Consider the following 27249-nt stretch of genomic DNA (forward strand, 5'->3'; position numbering starts at 1 on the left):
CGCGATAGAATCGATAGTAGATAACTCGATAGGAGTTCCGTGTGGCGACAGTGGAAATCGACTTATTGGCCTCCGGGGGCATCCCAAGAAGTGCAGCACTGACCGCTCTGGAAGCAATCTTCTGGGACTACCATGTCGGCATCGCAACGGCAAGGAATACACAGGTGTAAAACAAGCCGCGGGGGGCTCTCTTTGAAATCCAGTTTTGAAAAATTACATTTCCCCTCGCCTGTTCAGCGTTGAGAGCTCTGATGCAGCACGGCTGGCGATCGCAGTCCAAATCACCAAAAAGAGTCTCCACATGGACGTAGGAGGAGTACTAGGGTCTGATCGCTGATAGGGAGACAAATCTGTGGTCAGGTAGAATCCGCAGCCATACCGGTACAAGGCACACTATAAAGAGCCACAATGGTGTAGGAAACTCTAAAACAAGACTGCAGGATATCACAGAGGCGCTAGCGTGAAGCAAGGCGTATTACTAGAAGCCAGAGATTCAAGATGGAAAGCGGCCATAGTGGAAGGGAGGGAGGGATACTGAGGGTACACCACAGCTAATTATCCCACACACACACACACACCCTCTCACACCACTGCACCACATTATTGGCACGAGCTCCCAATGTCTGTAGGGTCAAAACAGCAGTGTCTGGCGGTGGTTACTAAAGGAATAGCTCTCCTCAGTTTCTTCCCCGCCAGCCCCACGTAAAATAAAAAGCGGGTAAGAAATCACATTCCTTACTGGACTGCGCATTTCAGTGACACACCCTATGTGTACTGATATGCCTGCTGTAGAACGGGAATGCTACAAGCATGAAGAGCAGTGATCAGCTCTCTCCAATCCTCTCGCTCCCTGGTTGACCAGTCGATTCTGGCAGGACTGCCTCGACTTGCGCGAAGAGAAAGCGCGTCACTAAAGCTCAATTCATGCGAAGGCGGACAACCTTGCGTACCGGCTAGCCAGTTAGAATAGGTCGACAGTGAACGGGTAACGAACCTAATAACAAGCTGAAGATCATTGAAACTGGGTTCTGAAATATTTGTCAAATCCATCGGGATTGGAACTTGCTTGCCAATGAGTTCACAGCCATTCTCTCCGGCTTAATGGTGTCTACAAAAAAGAGCATGTGCTGGCACTGACTTCATAGACGGCCCTGAAGGACTCGTGCCAAACCATGCGCCTCCCCCACCTCGACACACAAATCAATTTCCATCTCTCGAACTAACTAGAATACTCTGTTTCTTATCGGGTATTACCTTAACTTTCAGACACAACGGGGGAGGGGCACTGACACGGTAACCCAGGAAGGTTGGAGGAGGAAAGCAACTATGCGCTTCTGGCAAGGGCAACCCCTGTGAATACTGACACGGAGCAGCTGTGCTCTCTGATACACTGGATCTCTGTTACACTTGCCTATTATTCTAGGCAGGACAGTGCACCGACTGACGCTCTGGTCCGCAATCCGAACTCGGAGTGCGGAGTGCCGGTAAACAGGAAATCCCGAGAGCTTTACAGTGACATTTCCTGCTTTCAGGGTCAGCTCTGATCACCACGGGTGGCGATGCAGTTCAATGCAAAGTATCTCCTGCAATTGAACCTTACGGGAGATAGCAATGTCATCGCTGTATGGTGAGACAAATCTCTTTATTCAGAGCTCCGTACAAGAACAGGAAATGCCAAAGCCTTTGAATAAAAACTACAGGATACACAGCGGTGCGTGACAACAAAGTAACGGGAAGCCAGACACTCAAACGATGGTCATGGAGGAGGGAGGGGTATCTGGAGAGACGTAACACCTGTCTGTGCAACAGCTACCAGTCATCTCCGCACATGTCTCTGAAAACTATTTGCATTTGTTGGCTGCGGGCGCACAGTGTCCGCGAGCGAGAGAGCGAGCGCGTGCGTGTCACACAGTGAACAAGTCATCTAGTCTAGGATTTATTAGTGTTCCACCCCCAGACACGTAAACGCCAATAAAAGTGAAAATAATAATAGGACACACTGATGAGGCTTAGTATCAGGCGGGTGTAGGGCTCTAGAGGTGTGTAGTACCAATCTCCTGTACCATGTGTAGGAATGTCATCAACCCTCAAGGGTACGAATGCTCGCGAGCTGGCAGAACACGCGATCTGCTGGGAGTGAAGCGAGAGCTACGATCAGCTCTGACATCTGCGCCCCTCCCACAGCGTGGGTAAGACGGCCGACCCAGACATTGAGTGCTCTTGCTGAGTGTCAGTGGCCGAAGGGGCTTGTCCGTTGGGTTGAAATCCGCGAAGATCAATTGTACAGCCCTTGACACTGTATACCAGCAGGTGGTAAAGGCGCGCTTTCGAAGACGCCTTGGTCATGCAACTGTGCCTTCATCTCAGAGACTCGTATGGGGTGAGCGTCATCGACCCTTCGCAAATCCTTACTAAATAAGAAAAAGATCTTGGATAATTGCAATGGATCTGTCTATTAGCCCATAGGTGGCTCCCTCCCCCTCATTCGTGCATCACTCCTAGTAACTACTCTGTGAGTACTCTTCATTCTAAGGACAGCATCGTCAATATCACTCAAAGAGCCAAACCTCCTGCTAATGGTGTTGTCGGATGGGGCACTGTCTGATTGTGCCCAGGTAGGCTGAGGATATGAGCAATATATGAAGAGTATGACGGGTGCGCATTGGCTATGCGCGGACTCACAGTGAAAGAAACGGTGGGCTCAGTTCTTTCTAGCATAGCGGATAATTAACCATGGTAAGTTCCTCCAGAAATAACCAGTAACATTCCTTAATTTAAAGTATCATAGAACACTGAACGGGATAATTATGCTCACATTTAGCTTTTGGTGTACATGACTGAGCGTTTCATCAAAATCTACCACCGCAAACGGATGCATAGCGTATTGTTGCGACGGCAGTTCTACTAATGGTGAATTTAAATACATTTCTCGCGTACCATTCATGTATAAACTTTCGAAAAATTGAAGCACAGGGTATAGTATACCGGGTCTGGCCCAATGAGCGAGGTCGTAGGAGACATGAAAACAAGAATGTGGGCTAATTTCTCTCCAAAATCACATGATTTTGTGCACTGTGAAAACGCTAGCTGTATAAAACCTAATAAAAAGGCTGATTATAACAAGTCTTCGGCTTGCTACAAGTAGTACTGGGGTACCGATCTACCACCGGAGAAGGGGGAAGAGGATGCGGGATTTGGCCGAAGTAGAATAGATGCAGCTACTCAGGATGGTCACTGTCGGATTGTATGATAACTGCCACCTGTACACTTGAGTGCCTAAAGCTCTAATGCTACTTCAGTGCTTGCGAGGAGTTTAACCGGTCATAATCAATACACCAGTGAAAACAGCAACAATATAGAGTGTGGTAACGACATTGTATCAGAATACGGGCTCCAAGCGCATTCGCCTTATTAACATCTTCATTCACTGCCGTGAGTCTGGGGTAGGGACATGGAAACTGAATGCTGTCCTGTGAAACCATAAAAGACAACCAAATGTTCAGAAGTCACAGCACCACTGCCACACGCACTTAAGCCAAGAATGCAAATGATTTCACACAGCACGACACTGCTGAAGGACCTGTGGGATACCAGCGCGCGAGAGTTCATCTTGCAACTACACCAAAATAACCGAACACGTTCGTCTAAACAAGATTCCATTGAGATAAATCCCCCCACGGCGCTCACTATGCAAACGAATAAGCATCTAATGGAGACAGGAGTCAGCGAGTTCACTAATGGTCACTTTAACAATCAGGAGGGAGAGTTTCCTGCGTACGCACATAGATTCGGCACACCTGACTCACCCTCTACCATTGAATCCTATGCGTTCGTTCTGGAGCAATCACATCTATGAACTAGTATCCCTACCATTTTCGCAACATTTACTACCAATGAATGCCCTGTAGGGACACGATATTCAATAAGCACCTGAAGCCACCAGCTAACGAACTGACCTTCCGTACGAGCGAGTATGTGACTTTCGCGTCGACACGCACCACTAGCACCGATCTATAGAGTTATCATAGACCGGTGGAGACAGAGGCCCGACCACTCCGTACGCATGACATATACAGGCCCACTCATAATCAGATTCGTTATTATGCACACGTAGAGAATAGCACAGATGGTTTACCCAACCTCACACCAGACTGTACCCCGTCACTGCGGCACTAAGAAGATATAAGCACACGCATTGAAAACGATGTCTTTATAGGCAGCCTCACACATCTGACTTGAGCTATCGCAGCTGCACTTATATAGACTGGAATGAGAGGTGCAACCGCAAAGTGACTAACTGAGACACATAACACAAAAATGTCACCCTACCTTCTTTATAAGCCGTCATCAGAATATACGAGATACAGGTCACTGTATCTATCAAGAGGCGGAAGTCAGCATCAGAGACTATTCCACATAGGCACTCCTTATATAGGACTACAAACTGTCAATGCGATTAAATAAAAGGTGCCACTAGGATATCGCTCCTTACAGATCCCAGACTAACACGACACACCCGCGAACAGAGGGAGAGGCATAGCATACGTCACTGAGATCAACACAGAACAGTGTTTTGCCTAGACGCCAAGCGTCAGGGCGCACTATTCAGACGCACGATAAGTGACTGCGTAATAAGCAAGTATCACACCTCTGGCACAAGGCCCACCGGCCAATGAGAGCTTGGCGAACCTACCTCTCACCACCCTACCACACACCATCGGCGCGGAGCCAGCCCCATACAATAATTCGCTCATGTCATGGACGGTCGGAGCGAAACAAGAGATATAAGAACATAGGACTCGACTCGTGAGGCGTGGAGCAGGCAACATACTGAGCAACGGGAGAGTGGCGTGACTTGCTCAGGCACGCACGTCGTGGCTACTTGACATACCACGCAGACATATACTTCTAGAGTCAATTAGACATTCTCGAGGAAAGAGGACGATGTACTGTGACCGAGCGACCAACGATGAGAGGCCCGACTACCCAATTACTCTTCAGAACCCAGTCCCCAGAATCAGGGCCCAACGAGCGTGCACACGGATACGCATAAGTAACCTAGACGCTGTGATGTGCAACTGCCAGCGATATAACCACAGGACAAACATGAGAACCGGATCCCCAGTCGAACTTTGAAGTTCACTAGTCTTCTCTACCTGCACTGGCGGCCCAAGCAAGCGATGCAGGCGTATCAGCTAGCATTGCTCACAAGGTGACCACGGAGCAGACCTCGAGCTGCGAAGCGTACCACACAGCGACTAAGCATATCAAACTGATTAATCATACGATAGAGAGTAGGCATGCTACAACTTTGGAGACGCACATCAGCACGGTTATTCGATAATCTCGATAGTACCTACTGTTTGAGGAGCGCAGATATGCCAAAGCACTGGAGCGAATTAACAAAAGATACGAGTATATATGCCAAGAATAGTTTATGAAAGAAATCTCAAAAGTCTCATAGTGAAGACTTATGAAGAAAGAGGCAGCTATAAGAGAGCTCCTATCAAGTCTGCCCTATCTAAATATCATTATTAAATCGAAGAGAGGGAAGATACGAACCGAATACGATAAACAATTGAGGCGGATATCCAGAAATGCCAGGAGAAGCACAAAATAGAAGGTTAAACAGAATCGACCCTCAGTCCGAGAAACAACTGGCCGCGACTACTATTGACTGAGAGACTTACAAATGCAGATCTTTTAGGGTTACAGCATAGACCAAACAATATCAAGTCACCCGCACCGCACCATATGTACCACCATGTCCGTGCGCAGTGCCAATCTTCTGCGTTACAAAGCGAGAGAGCGCAAAATACTAAAGTCGATGAGAGGACATAAGAAAGCCGAAGCCCTGTAAAGATAATGGACGACGGCAATCTAAGAAGGATGCAACAACTAGAGCGTGAGATTAGATAGCCATCAAGCAGTGTCCGAAAGACCTCAACAGTCGTCAGGACATCACATTGCGAAACTTCAAGCATGATCACCACAGACCACGCGGTCTCATCAAATTGGGAAATAGAATAAGAGTACAAAGAAACGATAACATCACTCTAGACAGTGAAATGCCACTAGACGAACCTCGCGTCATAGCATTTGTCTGTAGAGAGCTATCAATACAGAGTACCATATATGGATAATATAAAAGAACGAGTTATCTTATATACTACATGCACTTGATCCACCAAAGAATTGCCTCTAGCTAGTCGGCAGCCATGTACCTCACTGATCACACAGGAAATTACAGTATCAAACATGTCTGGGATGTGCCACGACGTAACAATATCACCCACAACATTAATATACATCATATCAGAACACTCAGAGAGCTACGAGCGAGGAGATGGAACAGGAGGAAAAAGGAAGATACCAAAAGCCTTTATTCGGCTCATATGAGAAGATTATCTGCCACACGACAAGCACGTTCATCCGGTCCCAACCATGAGAAGTAACAACTTTCAACGACCTATGCATTATGGCAAAGACATTATTGGTATGTCTAGGCATTAAAAACACTTGCATACTAGAAGGCCTATTGCATAAATCTAACAACGATCTACTCCTTGCGAGAAGTAACTTTCATAGAAGAGAATCAGCCATCGCTATATCTTCAATCAGAACAGGAATTGTAGAAACATTCAGGAGAGTATAAAGCAAAATACGGGCAGAACAAAGGGCCGATTAGCACTTTGCCAGAGCGGACTAGGCGAGGGCACGGAGGGATATGCACGAGTTTTCAAACGGTCGCAAAGCACCCATGAGTCTTGCCTAAACTCACCAGCAACGCGCATCCCGGGGGGTGATGAACTAGGGTGAATCACGTAGCAGCGGATCTCTCCATTACAACGAGGAGCCAGATGCGCTGTTAGTGGGATATGAAAAGAAGGGGCGTTTGGAGCTTGCAGGTTCCTCTTAATAGACAAGGCACTCAATACCGCAATAGATCACCAAGTGTCATATTGAAACGGCGGAGAAGTCACAAATTTAGAAGCGGACGACTACCTATATCATCGTTGCATGGACGTGACAGTGGCCGACCTGCACGGTAGTGTTGGCCACAACCAGAGCACACCAGTACATCACGAGAATATGAATAAACGAGATACGAATAAGCACACGCGAACAAGCATGAGCAAGAAGACATCAATGTGTCCATGTAAGGTGGAATGAGTGTTCTAATGGTGAAAGAGTACTGTCAATATGCTCTAGTAAAAGGTATCTTTCACACTTATCACCGCTGGTTTGCTTCCCATGCCAGACTGCACACATTCTCTGAGTCCCTCATGCCCATCCACGAGGCGCGGTGAATACGGCGGAGGAAAGAGAATCGCGAGATGGGAAATGGTTCACAGAAATCATTGCAAGTAACAACGCAATGAGAACGGAACAGAATGATTGGAAGGATGTGGTAGCAAAGTACAGGAAGAAGAGTGCCAAGTGAACACGATCCTGAGAGGCTAGGCAGGAGAACCAACGTCGGAGAGAACAACGCTGAACTGCTGACGTTCTCTAACTGAAATCTTCACAACTGCATGGTTGGAGCTTCAGGAACGAGCAGCACAGTAGCAAAGTGGCCACTGCAGCCTCCATAGTAGTACCCCTGCAACCCGCTCGCGCAGTATCTCCGCTCACCCAGACGTGTAGAACGCGTGGTGAAGCCTTCTGCACCACCTACCCTCCACCCCCTGCAGAGATCACAAGAGAAAGGCGTAATTAACGCTACAATGTGCTTAGTAGCCTTTCCCTTCCCCTCCTTCCAAGCACAGCAGTCAGGGACACCTCCTAATTCTCTGCCTATGTTATAGTCTTTGTAATACAGAATACATGAAGGGGAGGTGTGGGTTGCTTAAGGTAAATCTAGTAGGAAAAACCTATTGATTTTTAACCGAGATGCATAGATATCTTTGTATGATAATAAATGGATTAAACCGATGACAAGAATATTATTTCCTTCGCCAACCTGTAATGAAAAGGAGAGGGTGGTGTTGCTACACTGAATATAGTCCTACAATGCGGAGGCGGTCATCAAGGGAAGCAACAGAGTCACATCCGACCGCGGGCCCATGCTGAAAACTCGTTCTTCCAAGGCTCTCTGAATCGCAACACTCCAGGCGTGCTTCTTCTAATCGCCCCTGCGCGTCTGGCTGCTCGTACTCAGCGCCAGGTGATTGCCTCAGCCTCCACCCAGCCACTAATTCTCCCCTTAGTCTCACAAGGATTTTCTTAGTGGAGCACACCAGCAAGCAGCAATAGCAAGCGGAACATGGTTGGCGAGGTCGACGAGTAAGCAATGACACACAGCGACCCTTTAAACGGCCACAAAATTGCACCACTTCAAACGGCACAATATCCGGCACTTGCCATCTCATGGTAGTTGAACAGCTCCTGACCACGTGCCAGAGCTGCGTGTAAGGCTTCATAGCCATGGCATCAAAGGGTAGCCTGGGTCCCCAGGATAACTATAGGATTGAACATTCCGCAAACGGCTTATTTCTGGCTGGGAAGTAATTCCCCTGCTGCAGCCGTTTAAACAGACTAGTGCTCCTGTCAGACGTCGAGCACATGAACCCTTCCTGCCATCCCACGATGTGGTGAAAAAAAAAGTACAACTTCCTCCGATATCACGCACCTTTGTGAATCACCACGTCAGTGCCTGCAGCACCATGAGAATAATGTACCCTTCGCGCACGTACTGTCCCCTGGTGACTGGAGCCAAGAGAGGATATGGTCCATCACTATGGCCCCATCCATATATTATACAGATCGAAAACCATATTGAACACGATAAGCCATCCACTATCGACCTGACGACGTTCCCAGAGTCACAACCTTCGTGCAAGCAGCTAACGATTGCTTTGGCTACTTGCATCACGGCAGCCCCACAGTAATGCCCACTCCAAAATTGATAATCCGACTGACCGAGTTTATAAGCTGTCGGCTTGCAAAGCTTCCGAAAGCTATTGACACTTAGCGCTGCTATCAACTTGAGGGCACTCAGTCAAATAAACTAATATTACTCCATTTCGTTAGAAATTGATACGACATCTAGAAGTTTATGGATTCAAAGCGAAATCGTTCTATTGGGCCAGTGAAAGAGCATCCAATAAGTCTAGAGAAAGTGCTCATACCATGCGAAAAGGTTCAAATCGCAACACTGACAATCGCCCACACCGTCAAAACAAGCTGTCCCTACCAGCATCTGATGCTGTTTCCGTGCCCAAATTCGCTCAATGAGTAGTAAGATACGCCTTAATAGCATAGTCCAAAAAACGCTGGGCCAGCGTTAGAGAATCCTGCCCTCCATCCTCGATCTGTGCCCGCCCGCGCAAGCAATACTGCCTCCTCCTCAGCGCTCGCTCCTTGCAGTTATTGTTACAGTAGAGTCCAGCACGAGAGACGCGAGGGTGTGACAACCGGTCAGAATACGGCCATATTGTGATCTCAAGGTCATGATTGCTGTGGGACTTATCTGGCGTTTGCCATGCACTTCCGCCGATAGAGAACTGGCGACCAAAGGTTGATCGCTGCCTTCACAAAGGAGGTGAGGCCTGTACCCAGCACACCACGGGCAAGCTGTTTTTTCTGCCGCTCATCTAGCACTATGCGCTCGAAACTAACGAAGTGGGAACTATGGGATAGCTGAGGAACAGCTACCCACAGTGCACCGCTCCTGAAATCGATGGTAGCCTTGGACCATGGACATAAGCAATCGATTTTTTGATCGCACTGTGGACGCGCAAAACCGATTTTATAACATCGGTTTTGTAACATCGGTTTAAACTACTTCGAAATAATCGTGCAGTGTAGACGTACCCTAAGATAGAAATTCTATATGCCTTTTATTCTTCTCGATACAGTTACTGCAAATCCACGTTTGGCCTAGAAACACAGTTTTCTTTGGAAGAAAGTTCAGAATCGTTTTGAACCAGGAGTTAATGTTCACTTGTGTTATCTGCCTAACCAATGAAAGGTGGCAGTCCTAGAACTTTTAAATGGCCATGTACCGGTAACAGGGCTTGGTAGTACCACATGCGTTTTGAGTGGCTGTTTTTCAGTTTTGTGTATGACTGTTTGACAAGAGACCGATGACAGTTTTAATGAGTACTATAGCCCTGGAGAAATGTTCTGAGTCCCAAAACAGTAACTTTGGCCTGGATACACAAAAGGAACTAGGTGTTGAGCGTCACAGCACCTAACTTTTAGGCACCTAAAAAATCATTGGGATTCACAAACCCTGAGTTAGGCCCCTAGACACTTTATACAATGAATGGGGGGAGAGTGGCACCTTCACAAAAGCCAGAATTCTAGGCAAGGAGCCACCTAAGCTAACCAATGCAAGATGCTGACCAGAGGGATGTGTGACCTTCTCACAGAGATAGGTCCCTAAGTCAGGACTGCAGTGAGGTGATGATTTTTGAAGTTAAGCAACTGCTTCAACAGGATAAATTGAAGGAACCCCACATCTAAATATACCATAGGTCAGTGGTTAGCTCTGGTTAGCTTTTCACATCCCTTCTTCTCCCTGAGGCAGAGGGGAGACTTCTACTGCAGGGTCTCCCACATCCAAGATGAGTATCCTCATTCCTGGGCTAAAAGTTAGAATTGATGTCCTCCTCCCACCCCATAGCTATTTTGTGCGAACTTGCCTGAAGGGCACAAGCTAGTAGGTGTGCTCAGAGGGCTCCTACTGGATCAGGCCCAGCACGTGACTTAGTTAGCCAATGCCAATCTTATACTGGGGTTTTGGCAGGAGACAGACACCTGGACATCTAGAGAGAGGCAGCAAGTACACATGCTCAGAGGTAGAAACATAGGCACCTCTGGTAACTTTTACTGCAAAAATCTAGGTGCCTACAGGGTTCAGCGTGAGTTTTGTGTACCATAGAGATGCCAAAAAGGTACCATTTAGATACCTTACACAGGGATTTAAACACCTAACTACTTTTGTGTATCTGGTCCTTTATAGCTTAGACATGTGCCTGTGGCTGGTGTTCGCTTTATGAGGCTATTCAGCATGTTAAATTAAAGCTGAAGGTCTGTGTTCAACTTTCAGCCACATTATTCCCACGACAGACACAATAAGATTCTCAATATGATATACCTGGCAAGCATCAGAAAGCAGTTTTAATATTGATTATGTACAGCTGTCAGCTGGCCTGATAGATCCTATAAGCTTGAAGAGCTGCTGGAGGGGTCTATTCTTAACATACAGATTCACAGATTCCAAGCCCCAAGGAGACCATTCTGATCTTCTACTTTGACCCCTGTATAACGCAGGCCATAGAACTTCCCCAAAATAATTCCTACGGTATATATTTTAGAAAAACAGCCAATCTTGATTTAAAATTTGTCAGTAATGGAGACTCCGCCATAACCCTTAGTTATTGGCCATTGTCGGAAGACAGGATACTGGGCTAGATGAACCTTTGGACTGACCCAGTATGACCATTCTTAATTGTTCCAGTGGTTGAATTACGCTCACTGTTAAAAATTTACATCATATTTCCAGTCTGAATTTGTCTAGCTTCAACTTCCAGACGTTGAAACATTCTATACCTTCCTCGGCTAGACTGAAGATCCCTTTATCAAATATTTCTTCCCCTCGTAGTACTTACAGACTGTAAGTTCCCCCTTAACCTTCTCTTTGGTAGACTCAAGGTACTCAATCTATTTAGCTTATCACTATAAGGCATGTTTTCTACTCCTTTAATCATTCTTGTGGCTCCTCTTTAAACCTTTCCAAGTTATCAACATCCTTCTTGAATTGTGGATACCAGAACTGGATGCAATATTCCAGCAGCGGTCATGCTGATGCCAAATATAGAGGTAAATTAACCTCTATACTTCTACTTATGATTCCCGTTTATGCATCCCAGAATCTCATTAGCTCTTTTAGCCATAGCATCAGATTGGGATCCATGGCCCCTGTGACTGAATGTACCCTTATATTCACACCCTGCACTCATTTGTAATAATCTCTGTAAAAATATGCCTTGTAAGGCATCATTTGAAAACTAATAACTCACTGGTCAATAATATCATGATGAAATATGTGCAACAACATTATAAAGTTATGAACATAAGCTGAAATTAGGTCTGAAATGTGTTTACCAGACAAGTCTGGGTAAACAAGTTTCTCAAAGACAGAGGACAAGCTGACACCTCTAGCTAGCTGTCATCAAAGTTGATGGTCAGTCAGCTATAGGTGGCCTTTTTTGGCAAGGAAGGAAGACAGGAAGAAACAGATCATGGAACAACATCATGGAACCTTTTTTAACACCAGACTCTTTGTCTCCATCCTTAGCGGGAATGAGCTTTCTCTAAAGGTAACACTCCGGAAAATACATGTCCAAAGGGTGACTGAACTATAAAAGAGGGGCAAAAAAACCCAGCTTATCTCTCCCTCTCCATCTCTCTCTCTCTCTCTCTCTCTCTCTCTTTCATCTAAGAAGACAAAAGAAACAGCTGTTGGACTTTGGGTACAGATCCTGGCCTGAGAATTTGGTCAGCAATGTTACTGGAAACGTGTGGTAAGGGATTTCACCTTGAACCAAGTTTAGTGCACTAAGTTTTAGTACTAGGAAGCGTTTTATCTTTATTTCTCTTCTAATTATTTCTGACTTTAATGTCTTGTACTCACTTAAAATCTCTATTTGTAATTAAATAAACTTTTTATTCTTTAATCAAAACAAATCAAGTGTTGTGAATTGTTTGAGTAACTCCATTTGGGGTAGCAAAGTGTTTTATGTTGTTCCCTGCCAGCGGCAAAAAACCTAAAATATCTGAACTGTCCAGGAGAGGCTGGACAGTGCAAAACACATGTTCTTGGGGGGGAAATTCAGGAGTGTGTTGGGAGGCACCCTGCAAGTAGTAACCAAGGCTGCTGGAAGCCACTGCATAGCTGGAGTGTGCTGACAAGCTGCTGCGGTCAGAGTTGCTGGACCAGGGCTAAGGCTATACACAGACACTCTCAGCATGACCTGCATACGGACAGGCTGATTGGGTGCCCCACAATGCTTTGCGGTTGTGTCTTCCAACTTGGGTTGCTCACACAGGTGCTGTGTCACTCCTGCACTGCAACTAAGTTCCCTTTAAGCTGCGCAGCTGCCTATTAAGCCCCATGCAGGGGCTCAGGGTTGTGGCAGGGAGAGATGCCTCTCCCCCAGCATGGACTTGCCGCAGCGGGGACAGGCACCCCTCCCCGCCAGCCCCAGCACGGACCTGCCCTGGACTTGCTGTGGCCAGGGGAGAGGAGACCCTCCTTTGGCCTGGCTCAGCCCAGGCCCGCAGGAGCTGCTGGGAAGAGTAGTCCCTCCCTAGGACCATTGAAGCTGCCAGGGAGAGGAGTGCCTCCCTCAACCTGGCCCCGCCCCGCTGGAGCTGTCATGGCCAGGGAAAACACCTATCTCCCAGCCCCAAACTGCTGTGGCCACTCAGCAAGAGAGGGCTGAGGGAAGTCCTCTCTCCCTACTGCAGCCTTGGGGCAGCCTGCACCCCAAACTCCTCATCCCCAGCCCCACCCCAAAGCCTGAATCAGCTGCATCCCAACGCTCTGCCCCAGCCCTGAGCCCCTTCCCACACTCCGAATCCCTTATCCTCAGTCCCACCCTAGAGCCTGCACCCTCAGCCAGAGCCCTCACCCCCCTCTGCACCCCAAACCCCACCACATGAATTTTGTTATGTGCACCAATATGGAGGTGATGTGTCCTGCACATGGACATAAAAAATTAGAGGGAACACTGCATAGCACCTCACTGGTCTGGATTGCATCTTGGAATGTTCCAGCCCCCAAATCTTTTTCAGAGTCGCTGCCTCCCAGGATAGAGTCCCCCATCCTTTAAGAATGGCCTACATTCTTTGTTCACAGATGTATCTATTTAGCCACATTAAAACATATATTGATTATGCCCAGTTTACCAAGTGATCTACATTGCTCTGAATCAGTGACCTGTCCTCTTCATTATTTACCACTCCTCCAATTTTTGTGTTTATCTTCAAACTTTATCAGTGATGATTTTATGTTTTCTTCCACCTCATTAATAAAGATGTTAAGTGGCCCAAGACCAAGAACTGATTCCTGCAGGACTCCAGTGGAAACAGACTCATTCGATGATAATTCCCTGTTTGCAGTTACATTTTGAGATCTAGCTGTTAGCCAATTTTTTATCCTTTTAATATATGTCATGTTGATTTTATATGCTAGTTTTTTAATCAAAATGTCATGTTTTACGAAGACAAACACCCTACAGAAGTCTGTCTATTACATCCACACTATTACCTTTATCAACCAAACTTGTATTCTCATCAAAAAAAGATGTCAAGTTAGTTTGACAGGATCTATTACATAGGCAGATAATGCTCATAATTATTCACATATACATTCCTTCCACATAAAGGGCAACATTACTCAGTGATTTGAGCACTGGCCTGCTAAACTCAGGGTTGTGAGTTCAATCCTTGAGGGGGCCATTTAGGGATTTGAGGCAAAAATCTAAGTGGGGATTGGTCCTGCTTTAAGGAGGGGGTTGGACTAGATGACCTCCTGAGGTCCCTTCCAACCCTGATATTCTATGATAGATCCCAAGGAGATTTAAATTCCACCTCCGTCATGTTGCCTTTTTCACAAGAAACATTGGCCATTTCCTGTACCTTCTTTAAAACCATACTAAATACAGTTTGTATTTGAAGGCTCTGTGGCAGTTTTGAAATGGCTGTTTTGATATAACATCTTTATTGTGACCCTTCCATTCTTCTGAAAAGATAGTTACAAGCCTATCTTTACAAAATGCTTAGAAAAGCTCTTTTTGGAGCCTGTCTTTTTAAAATAAATGTCAGTTACTGAAGCTCGAAAGATAGGCTATTTCATTAATGGGGAGATGAATGAGGAAGAAATGTATTATTAATACCAGAATATTTAAACCTGGGAAGAGATCATTTATTTCAGATATCTTTAGACACTCTGCTAATGCTTCCATTTTGTTAATGATGAATTCACTTCATTTAAAGAAAAAAATAATGGAATTTGGTACGTTTTCAGTATAATGTAAAACCTTTCTCCATTCCCAGTAAATACTTATCCTGCCCTACTGTCACTGAAGGTTAATAATGTTGTCTCTCACCTTCATTGTGCTATAGGATATAGCTGTAAACAGAAAATGATAGAACAACTAAAGTAATTTTTACTTGCCAAGTATTTAGTTTTATCTTAGTGGGCTTTTTTCCTAGACTGTGTTTTGTAATTATGTTCAAAGCTGAATGTAATTATTGTGGTGAACATGTCTGAGATGCTTAATAGATCTACTGTACTGTATATGTCATGCGTAATCTGGAAGCAAACTCCCAATATTTGATTCTGATTACAGTACTGCACCCTTCACTGTAGCTGTACCACAGTCATTGCTCAGAGTTTTATAACCACCCATCAAAAACTATTCTGGTATGAAACTTGCCATAACAGGACTTTTTAAACAAAACAAAAAAATAGTTTCAGGGCAACATTACTCAGTGTCTTACTTTTAATTTGTAAGAGGGTGGTAAATAAATACAGCTGGCACTTTGCAGACCATGTTACTTACCGCTTTAAATTGATAATACTTTTTTAATGGCATTGATAAGGTTCAGAATTGGTCCAGATGCAATATTTTGAAATGGCCAAAGATCTCAAACGTCTCTAAAAATCTTCATATTAATGATCGGGGAAAAAATAAAATAGACACTTTCCAGTAAGTCTCTCACTGGTCAAGCTGCCTTGCTCATTCAGTTTGGATGTAAAGGAGCAAACAAAGACAAGGTAGGCCGCTCTTCTCAATTCCTCTGCCTTGAAGGGATGGCGCCAATTCTTTGTCAACGAGGCTAAACATGTTCCACCAGATCCTTTTGCTCCTGCTGTGCTGGATCCATAGTGTACCCCATTCTGGGACCTGATATGCCCATAATGTACAGAGCAGAAAACCATAGAAACTTGACTGTTTTAGACTCTAACCTGCACATCCTGAAGGAATTCCAAAAGGTGATGTACTCTGGTGAGCTTCACTCTCAATGAAACCTGAAACTGACAAGTTTCACCTGCTTGGGGAGGAGAGGGGGGTTTCACTGTGAGCATTTCACACCTCTAATTGGCATGTCTTGAAAGGATAACAAAGATTTTGCCTATTAGAAGTGGTTCAGGTTTCTTTTCAAGAACACTTTAGAGCAGGTCAAGCAGAATTCTAATGAGGTCAGCCTCCTTCCAAATAGCCCCATGCTCCTTCCATTTTCCTGTGAGATGTTCAGATTTCAGCTTCAGTGTGCATGTGTTTGAAAGGGGAAAGTGCTGCCTGTGCAGCATATTCCCTCTTCTCCAACTCTCCAGTCCTATGGATGGGGAAGAAGGAAGGTTAAATCATGGGTTTAAACCCCTTCTCCTCCCATAGGTTACATCAACTCTGTCTACATCCACTGCCTCCCGCTTCTCATTATGACCCTTCAAGATGGGTTCCAAGGCATCTCCTTGCAGCAGGACTTCTGAAGGAATCCTGCACAGGGACAGCTGGGCAGAGGTGGGTGCCTCCATAAAGAAACCTCTGATGAATCCTCAAGATTTTCATACTTGTGTGGTGGTAGACTGTTCAGATACTAAAGAATTAACAGTGTCATACCTGCTCTAAAAAGGTATTACCTTCTTCAGAGGAAGAGTTAGGAAGAAATTGAGTTGACGCTAATGGAATGTCCATTCTCTAGTGATCATTCATGCATAGTGGAGATTGGATCCATAAATGCTAGGATTCTCAGTGGTCCAGATTGTCATCTCCCAGAGTTAGTGTCTAATTCCTGCAAATTTCTATATAGAAGAGAACAATTTTCCTTAATAAGAGCTCCCGATAACACTTTTACATTCTCTTTTGGCTTGTTTAGTTCTTTGTTTTATATCTAAGTTTTAAATATGACTTCTAATAAACTCTGCACTAACGTGTGGATAGCAATAGTGATACACAAAGGAATCGGTATGCATAAGGATAACAATTGTCTGTGGGGTATTTCAAAATCATGCAGTGTTGACAGTATTACTCTATTTGGCAAATGCATTAGAATATAACACAAGGAAACTGCACTTTCTTATAACTGTAAATCCATATGTAATATTCCATTGAGGTCAGTATAATCATATAATAAAACTGTATTAATGATGCAAAGGGAATCATAACTGCATTCCATGGCTACTTATTTCTTAACCTAAATTTAGTTTTGATTATTTTGTGTGCTTGTTTCTATGGCTGTCACTTCATAAATGGCAATTGTTTTACTATTGTATAAAGCTTTACCTTCACAAACACACTGTAGTATTAAAGTAATCTTTATTTTACAGAAGAACAGTACACTAATCATTCAGACTGTATGCTCTATAATAGTGCCACTACAGTGTTTATACCATCCCTGTGGAATAGAATAGTAATATGATAATGGCAGCCTTTGGGTGCCATCTCTGTGCACATACGTGCTGTTCAGAAGCTTGAAATTTATTGCAGGGAACTTTTCTGGATCACGATTTTTTTTTCTTTTAGGCCTGTACACATCTTTTAGAAATATGACAGTCTTTGGCATGTAAAGGTGGAAGGTTTTATGGCAAGTCTCAGAGTGTTTGTGCATGCCTCATTAGATATAGTGACCTCTTACTGCACTGTGAATCTAGAGAAGACTGTTCCTCGAGATCAGAGGAATCTACTTGTTTCATTATTTTTCCTTACTTTTTTTTTAAGAAACATTTCAAATTTGCTCTTCCAGTACATTTTTTTAAAATGTCACTCCAAAATTATAAGTAAATAAATTACAACATTTCCCTTAATTTTTAATTAGCTGAAAGTCATCACTGGAAATTGTGTCTTCTATCACAAGTGAGAATATTCAACTGCCAGGCCTGAAATAATTAAGCAATATATTACAATTAAGCAATGTAATTTTAATTTAATTATGATATATCATAGACTCTGCTTCTGATTTAACTGGCATTCATTGACAAAATGCTACAACATAAAAATAACACTAAAATATACAGCTTACAGCGCTGCGTGTTTTGTTTCATAGTATTTGGCATTCATCAGAGCATATGGAGAGAGATCCTTCTAGTCTGAAATAGCTGGCATGTTTTTTAGTACTGGGCACAAATGCTGCAATTTTCATTTTGCCCTAATGTAATTGTGGGCAGTGACTGGGAAGAGTTACAGTCCTAAGACCTGATCCAAAGTCCACTGAAACCAATACGAATATTTCCAGTGACTTAAGTGTGCTTTAGATCAAGCCACTATTGAACTTCCCCCACACCATTATAGGCAGTAGGTAAATAGATTCCGGTTGGCAAATAACATAAGAAATTAAATACTAGACAAAGCTGTATCATATAACCTCTGGTGCATCACCGTTGTTATCCTTTTCTGTTAGGCTGGAAACTGCACAGGGCAGATGCAGAATGCAGAGAATAAGGTAAAAAGCAAAGAGCAGGACAAGGAACACAGGGGCACTCAGCTCTGGGATGGGGCCAGGGATGAGGGGCTCAGGGCTGGGGCAGAGAGTTACGGTTCAGGGGGTGAGGGCTCTGGCTGGGGGTGCGAACTCTGGGGTGGGGCTGGGGATGAGGGGTTTGTGGTGCAGGAGGGTGCTCAGGGGCTACAGTAGGGAGAGAGGACTCCCTCCAGCTCTCTCTCCCCACAGCAGCACCTGGGATGTGGGGGAAGAGGCAGCCCTCCATGCTGCAGCTGCTCTGGGGCTGGGGAATAGGCATCCCTCCCCTGGCCCCAGCAGGTCTGGGCCAGAGGAGGGCCACCCTAGCCTGCCTGGGTCCGGGTCTGATCCAGGCCAGGCCACCCCGGTCGCGACTGGGGCCGGGCCACTTCAGCCGTGCTGGGCTGCACCACAGCAGATTTGGGGCCAGGGGAGGGGTGCCTTGGCCACAGCATGTTGGTGGTTGCGCTAGGTGGGAGCTGGGGGAGGGATGCCCCTCCCCTGACCACAGCAGGTCCCCAGGCAGGTTCCTTGAGTGCCTGTGTGGCATTAAATAGGCTGCTGCATGGCCGTGCAGCTTACAGGGAACTTCGCTGCCAACTCTCACGTGAGTGCTCTAACCAGTGGGTTCTGGGATAGTCTGATGTGGGGCTCTCTCAATCTCTCCCTGCTGAACCTGTTGCACCGGATCGATACCATCATTGGAGCAGGGGAATTGGATCCTGGGTCTCCCACGTAGTGGGTGAGTGCTCACTATTTTAAAATGTTATAAAATTACAAAATATAAACACAAAAGATATTCAAAAAATAAAGCAAAACATAGCTTAATTAAGTGAACATTTAACATGAATCACTAAAGCATCATCACCAAGTTCACTCAAAATATTAACACCAAGTCACTGGAAAAGTGTCCAGGTTACATGTCAGTTTATGAAAAGTATAATCAATCCATAGCTGGGCCACAATGGTGCACATGGAACAGCTCTAGCACATCTCAACCCATAACCCCAACTATTATGTTCTTGTGAGATTTCAAAAGGGCTGGTTTTGCCTGACTCGGAAACCATCCAAATGAGAGCACTGTCTCATTCCCAGAACAAAGAGAGGCTTGGAGAAAACTCATCCCAAACCACTGAAAACTGCTGCAAAAAAACAAAAAGAGGAATCAAACAGGGGTGTCTGAAACCGAGCAAAAGGGATACTGGACAAACGCCTCGGGGTAATATGGTGCACAAAATAATTGGTTGCTACAAGTCACTGAAAAACTTAAGAAGAGGTTTGTACAATGTAATCCAGTTTATGGGGAGGTGCAGGAATGGCTCCAAACTAAAAGTGTCACCAGGGACAGAGGCATCCTACAGGGTGAATCAGGAAGATCAGAGAGGGTGGCAAAATGCTGCACTTTGACTCATATATTACAGAGTTGCTTCTTGGTTATGGTTGCAAAAGGAACATTCACCAAATCCTTCCAGTATCAACAATCTGCCTGGTTGCACAAGGATCTCATCCACAGAAGGGGAGACAGCTAGGGAGGGGAATACAGGATTCAATCTCTGCAATCTTTGCAAAAACATACTACAACTACTGAGCAGTCTTTTGCCGAAGCAACACGTGGAATTCAGCGAGGACCTTGTACAAAAAATGCACAGACCGGATTCTGGTCTGAATAGCAAGAGTTGTTGTCAACTTCCAGCTTGACCAACTAGGAACAATCAGATAGGAGAACTTGGTCAGCCCAGCCTGCATAAAGGCAGGCAACAGGCTCCTGGAGGAGAGCACTTCATCAGGAAAACGTGGGTTAAAAAACAGCAGCTCTTCCAGGAGCCATAAACTGGAAAACACCTGCTCAGACTGCACTCTTCGCAGAAGTCACCAGGCATTAGAGACCATTATAGAATCAAAGCAAATCTAGACTCTGTAACTGAACAGGTGCCAATAAAAATAGGTGAGAGTCAAAGTCCATCCCCCCAGCACGACAGAGGAGAGAAAAAGCAAGCGACTTCCAGGCCAACAGGGAGTCAGAGTACAGCAAATGGTAAACAGACTAGAGGCAAAAAGCTGCCAAAAGACTGACTAAATCAGTGAGCTTCTGGCCTCCTTCATCTGATGACAGGAACAGCAAAGCAGGGCACAACCAATGAGAACTATTTAAAAATGGTTAATATACCTCTGAATACTGTCCCAAAAGCCTGGGGAGGGTCCCAGACACATTAGCCGGTGCCACAACTTTGAGCCACAGTTTTGTTGGCAATCAAAAACCTGTCCCCAAAAACAGTCCTGGAAGGAACCAGTGCCATTTCTGCCAGGTGATCTTGCCACCTTCTCCTTGGCCAGCTCCTAGTTCCTTAGCTTATATTGCTCAGATCCAAAAAAGACCCCTAACATGATAGGTCCCCTATAGCAATTGTTGGGGCAACAAAGAGGGACTGCTACACTGCCAAGAACCCAGTAAGACTGAATTGCTCTTAGCCCAGTAGTGCAGGCAGATGATGCCTGTTCATACACTTGTTAACAAGCGCACAGTGCCTGCATGTCACTGTCAGATGTGAGGAAAACTGTCAGAGAAAGGCCAGTCAGACAGTTTATGAGGAGGTGCAGGAATGGCTCCAAACTAAAAGCATATAGTATCCCATAGGACACCACTGACAAATGCCTCTGTGAACTGGGAAGTTGAGGCTAAGACCCCCTTTAATCTTTTAGGAAAATAAAAACATTATGGTACAATAAAGAAATGTATGAAGAGAACTCTGGCCCAATCCCAAAAGATTCCATCCTTTATAAAAGAAAGTTATGGTTAATTCTGTCAAAGGCCTTCTCCTGGTCCATTGAAATAAGCCCCAGATCCAGATTACAAAGTTTGGTAACAGTAGTACATCACCCATTAAAAACAAATTACCAAAAATACAGTGTTTAGGAATACAATATATTTGATCGGGGTGTATTGAAGAGTCCAGATAGTCCTTCAGTCAGTTAGCTAAGGCCCTAGATAAAATCTTATAATCAGAGAAGAGAAATAGGTCTCCAGTTCCATGAATCACAGAGGTCCCCTTTTTTGAGATCACTGCCCTGCATCCACTGAGGGGCAGTTCTTTCTCCTGGATACACTCCACCACTACTAGAAAAAAAGTCAGGGCCAATAAGATGCTAGAAATGCTTGTGAAATTCAGATTGCAGCCCATCAATATTTGTGGCTTTGTCTGTAGAGAGCTGCTGGAAACCCTGCAGTGACAGAAGGGTGTCCAGGCACTGCTGTTCCTCACCAGTCAGATGGGGTAACCCCTGATCCAGCTCCTCTGTTGCCAGCACATCACAGGCATCTGGTGAGTACAGAGTGATGTAAAAAGAAACAGCTGCTTTCCAGCTCTCAACAGGGTCAGCTGTCAGATGACCACCCAGCAGTTGTAGGCAAAAATCTCCTGACAGCCCGTAGACTCTTTCTCCAACCCGAAAAAGAACATTGTAGGAGCATCAGTTTTATGCAGCTGAGTAAAATGGGCCTGAACCAGGGCTCCTTTGCGCCTTCCCTTCCAATAAGCACTTCAGGATCTGGTAGTCCTCAGTTAAGGTTTGGTCAATCTGCACCTGGTTTCACACATCAAGGTTACCATGAAAGCCCAAGATGTCTCATTCCAGGGCACTGATGGCCTGATGCAAAGACCATGTGGGAGCATAGGTATACTGTTGATAGAACAGTTGAATCTGGACTTTTCTGACATCCCACCACTGTCTCAGGGAGTAGTACAAGGCCTTGTGCTACTCCAGCGCTCCCAAAACACAGCAAACATCTGGGTGAAATTCAAGTCCTGTAGCGATTTAGTAATAAAGTGCCAATGGGCAGAACAGGCAGGAACAAGAAGAAACACACTGACAGAAACATGATGATGATCAGACAAATGAGTGGGATACATGAAAGACTGAACATACATATTCATGCTGGCCTTAATGGTATAAAAGTGATCCAGTGTAACCCCGTGAGACCATATGGGGAGTAGCCTTCAGCCAACAGTACTGCCTAAAAGTGGGATGAGAGAATCTCCAAACATCTACGAGTCCAAAGGTCTGCAGGAGATAATACAGTTCTTTGATGGACAGAGGGTGTGACTGCTCATGGCTCCTGTCTAAAACATAATGTACAGTGCAACTGAAATTTCCTCCCAGGACAATAATATCAGAGGATCACAGTCAAGCATGGCAGGGGCAAGTGTCTTCAGAAAGGAGAAAAGATGTCGCCTCAGAGTAGGGGCATGCAAAGTAAAAAGATTGAAAATAAAAGTGCCGGTACATGTTCCCTCTTGAAGGAGCCAACCCTGCACAATCTCCTCCATAGAGATGATCTGTGCCACTGCACCCTGGGAAAAGAGAACAGCCACCCCAACAGTGAGATTGGCTCAAGGAAGCTGTCTGTTCCTTCAACCAGTTTCCTTGTTTTTCAGAGTCCGAATGCATCTCTTGCAAAAGGATAACATCAGCCCATTTTTGTCTGAGAAATTCAAAAAGTTGTGCCCTTTTATGACCATCCCAGCATCCATTAAGAGTTAGAGTGCCAAAGTTGAGCAGCAGCATAGACTGTAGAAGGAGAGTGTCAAGGACCAGAGAGAAACAATGGAAAGTGAAAATACTTTGAACAAGATGAGCCATGGAGAGGCCTCTGCACACACTTCCTCACCTTGCTCAACAACTTTCTGAGATGAAAATGTTTCCTACAATCAGCCGAGGTATCCCTCTTTGTGCTTGTGGTGGGGTGTATAAGCCCCATACCAGGGAAAAAGGGTTAATGAGCAGCTCTGGGCCCAGATGCCCTGCCCAGCCACACCTGCTGGGCATGCTCACAATTGAGGCAGAACTCAAAAGGGAGCATCCCAGCTCAGTCAGGGCAGACTACACAAGGGAGCAGCCCTAGGCTTGTAGATCCTAAAAGAGGCTGCAGGAGTTCCTCACCACCTGGACCAGACCCCACTGCCGAGCTGCCGGAGGCCCCCATTGAGACCAGGAAGGGCGGGCCACGACTAACAAAGAGAAGCCTCCGGGACACGGTCATAGAGAAGCCCCCTTGGTGAGTCCATAAGCTGACTCTGCTGTGACTTTGGAGGGGCAGAAGCCATGATAGGAAGTGGCCTAGAGAGTAGACTTTGTGGCATCTGCCTCACAGGCTACATATCCAAATAGCTAGTCACAGCTAGTCACCCTGCTTTGCAACTTGTTGGAGCAGGAGGATCTGTTTTCCCCTAATACCAGTTGTAGACTCTTGCTGCTTGGCAACATGGCCACAGGCACTCAGCCACAGACTCTTCGCTGGTAATACCGCCAGACTCAGATGCAAACCCCGCAACAGAGATGAATGAATGAAACACTAAATCAGGGAAATAGGCCTCAACGTCAATTCCCTGCTTCTCTTTGACACTATCTAAAAAGTTACTAATCTCCATCATGCTGTACCCAACCTTTCTGTACAGCTGACTGGCTGGGACATCAGGAACCAGTGAAGAGTCAGAGAGATCCTCATCATCTTCTTCCTCTCCCTCAGACTCCATCAGCTCAGAAGAACATTGAGCTGCTATTGTAACATTCTCATTATTCATGAAGGACCATGCTGACATATCTATTTTCCCAAAAGTGGGAGGCAGCATCATCACTGCAGCATGCCGAATTGGAGGCTTGAGGACTCACCATGCCAGGGGAAGGCAGTACCCCACTGGGAGCTCCACGCATGGAGCTACCACCCATTGCAACACTCTGCTCCTTTTCAGGGCATGCAGCTCCATTCTCAGCCACTGCCAGCAGCTCAGGGGTTTCCAACATCTTAGCCCTTTTAGACATAATTTCGGATAAATGTCTCATTGGTTTGTTCGTCACCTCCATCTTTAGAATCTGTCTCTCCTTCCTCCGCAGGAAGGGGCTCCTCAACCTCCAGACTTGCTTCTGTCCAGTACAAGTGATTGAGTCATAATAGAGGTTTCCTTGGAGAAGAGGAGAAGCTGCTCCCTGGACAACAGCAGACCATATATGGCGGTGGGGGGTTAGAATCTTTCAGTACAGTTGCAGGCCGTTTCCTGCTGCTCCCTTGATGTCCCAGCCCCTTCCCCACTATTCTTGGGTCTCACATTCTTACCAGAGACCTCCTAGCCAGCAGTGGGCAGGAACCCTTCAAATGACCAGGGCCACCACACAAGAAATATTTCATGTTTTCAGAGGTAGCAAGTACTGTCGTATCTACCCCATCTATGTGGAAACGGGTTCAAGGGCTATTCGGGGTTATTTAGAGCCCCATAAACCTGGTGCCAGAGTAATATAACATGCCTCATATTTGGGTTCTTGCATCCTAACAGAAATACCCTAACAGCAGAAACTGCCTACCCATAATGGGAGAAAGCAGACACTATCATCTCATTGTGAAGGACATGTGGGATTTGGAAAAAACTACTTTAGCAGCAGGAGTAAACAAGGGAAAACATGAACAAAAGACTCCTTCATCCGAAGTCCCTCCTATACCAAACAATTCACAAACTGCTCCTGGACCAGGAAAATTGCTATAGATTTACTCATTTAAGAGGCAGATTTTATATTAGCACAGTCAATAACATTACCTACAGTCAGCAACATATCCTCTCCAGTGCAGGAGAGAGCAGAGACACACAAAACACCTTACTTGCGGGTCAAATCGCTAAACCCATCTGAAGTGTGCCCCATGGAGAACCCTCACCTAAGGCAAAGGGGGAGACCCAACAGTGCCCCTAAAACAAAAAAAAACAGCCAGTAACCAAACAAAAAACAGACTAACAGAAGTCAGCTAGTGCACACAGCATGTAACAAACACACCTTCAGTCTCAGGGGAGCGGGGGTGGGGATGAGAGAGCACAAGAGCAAATGCACAAACATAAACACAAGTGACTTTATAGACCGGTGGTTGGAGCTCTGACCCAGGATATGGGAGACCCAGGATCCAGTCTTTCTACTCCAATGACTCTAATTATTTACCTCGAGTGCAGCAGCTTGAGCAGGAGAGGTTGAGGAAGCCCCACCTCAGAATATCCCATAGCCCAGTGGTTAGAGCACTCATCCAAGAGGTGGCAGATTGGCAGGCAAATCCCTTCTCCCCCTCAAGCAGGGGGTGGGGAATTGAAGTGGGGGGTCTCCAACATTTTAGATGAGTACCCTAAGCACTGGGCTAAATGTTACGAGGGAGAAAGTCCTCGTCGTCCTCAGCCTTGTACAAACATGGCATAGGGGCCTAACACCAGGAGAAGGTTTACAGTTGAGAATCGCTAGCAGAGAAAGGTGCCCCTCTGCAGTTTGGAATTAGGGCCTTATCTTCACGAGAAGGATGGGGCTTAGCACACATCCCTCTGATCAGCATCACCCATTGGCTAGCTTAGACGACGTCCTGCGTAGTGTGCTGGCTTCTGTAGATCACTATCTAAGGCTCCTATCTCTGCCCATTTATAGTACAGGAGCCTAAGTGCCTAACTTGGGCTTCGTGAATCCCAGTGATTTTTCTAGGCACCTAGAAGTTAGACACTGTGATGCTCAGTATCACAATGCCTAACTGAAGAAGTGGGTTTTTTTACCCATGAAAGCTTATGCCCAAATCTGTTAGTCTTTAAGGTGCCACCGGACTGCTCGTTGTTCTTATTGCCTGAGTAACTTGAAGAGGCCCATGATGTAAGTTGAGAAAGATTTAGGTCTTGATACATGAATTTGCTACGTGGAAGTTTTTTGCTCATTTCATTTTCATGTGTCTCATTTTGTTCATTTGGTGGTTATTTAAATTTCTTTATGGAAGGCTGTAGGCCAAGTTCCTTTTGGAGCTGTGAGAGCAGTTGTATACTCAGAGCAATAATGAATGATTGTTATCTCTCAAATCCCTTCTCCCTCTGGTTTTCTGAAATAAAAAATGAAGGATGATTAGTCAAGTCAATGATATTTAGGACACAGTGGAACATCAGAACACTGTTAAACCAAGACAAACACGTCAACCCAGGGCCGGCTCTACCATTTTTGCCCCAAGCAAAAAAAAAAAAGACACTTGGACTGCCGCCTGAACTGCCGAAGCAAAAAAACAAAAAGCCACGTGGACTGTGCCGCCCCAAGAATGGACGGAATGCTGCCCCTTAGCATGTGCCGCCCCAGGCACCTGCTTCCTCTGCTGGTGTCTGGAGCCAGCCCTGCTTCAACCAACGCTCTGGTAACACTAAAATTGTGCCACGTGTGCCCCATAACAATTCTTTATCCTATAGCTCAAGTAAAGATTTTGCAAAATGCACCTCAAATAAACATTACATTAAAAGTATGTTAATGTGGGAGTATGTGTGTGTCAACATTGTGGTTGCTTCAATCTGGCTTCAGTTAACTACCTCATAGACAAAGTTCATGAATACACTGGGGAAACGAGTGCATCATTTAAGAGAATATTGTCTGTAGCAAATGTCATAGGAAATGACTAGAAGGGAAGTTATTTTCAAAAAGTGAGGATCAGGAATGGATTCTAACCAAGTTCTGCATAATGTACAATTTTGCTTAACTGGGTGCAACAGTAGATTATTGGTTTTGCAAGAAAGCTTGGAGGTGTTTTTCTTATATGATTATAATTTTTTGATTTATTTTACGTAAACATCTTGGCTCTGACTCTTCTCACCCCCTACCAACACACACACACACACTTCTATAAATACAATGTAGTGTTTGTTTGTTTATCTTGAACCTGTCAGCGAGTTTACTTACGCTTTCAAAATTAAAGGGCAAAAAGCTAAATCTAAGCAACAGGGTTATAGCAAC

The 27249-nt window shown here is 45.3% G+C and overlaps 1 protein-coding gene across 9 annotated transcripts in view; it reads left to right on the plus strand.

Moving 5' to 3' along the window:
- Positions 1 to 27249, plus strand: part of SYT1 (synaptotagmin 1) — a 550197-nt gene that overhangs the window by 354280 nt on the left and 168668 nt on the right. The window lies entirely within an intron of this gene.

The sequence above is a fragment of the Chelonoidis abingdonii genome, chromosome 1, assembly GCF_003597395.2.
Source record: "Chelonoidis abingdonii isolate Lonesome George chromosome 1, CheloAbing_2.0, whole genome shotgun sequence".
Taxonomy (NCBI): domain Eukaryota; kingdom Metazoa; phylum Chordata; order Testudines; family Testudinidae; genus Chelonoidis; species Chelonoidis abingdonii.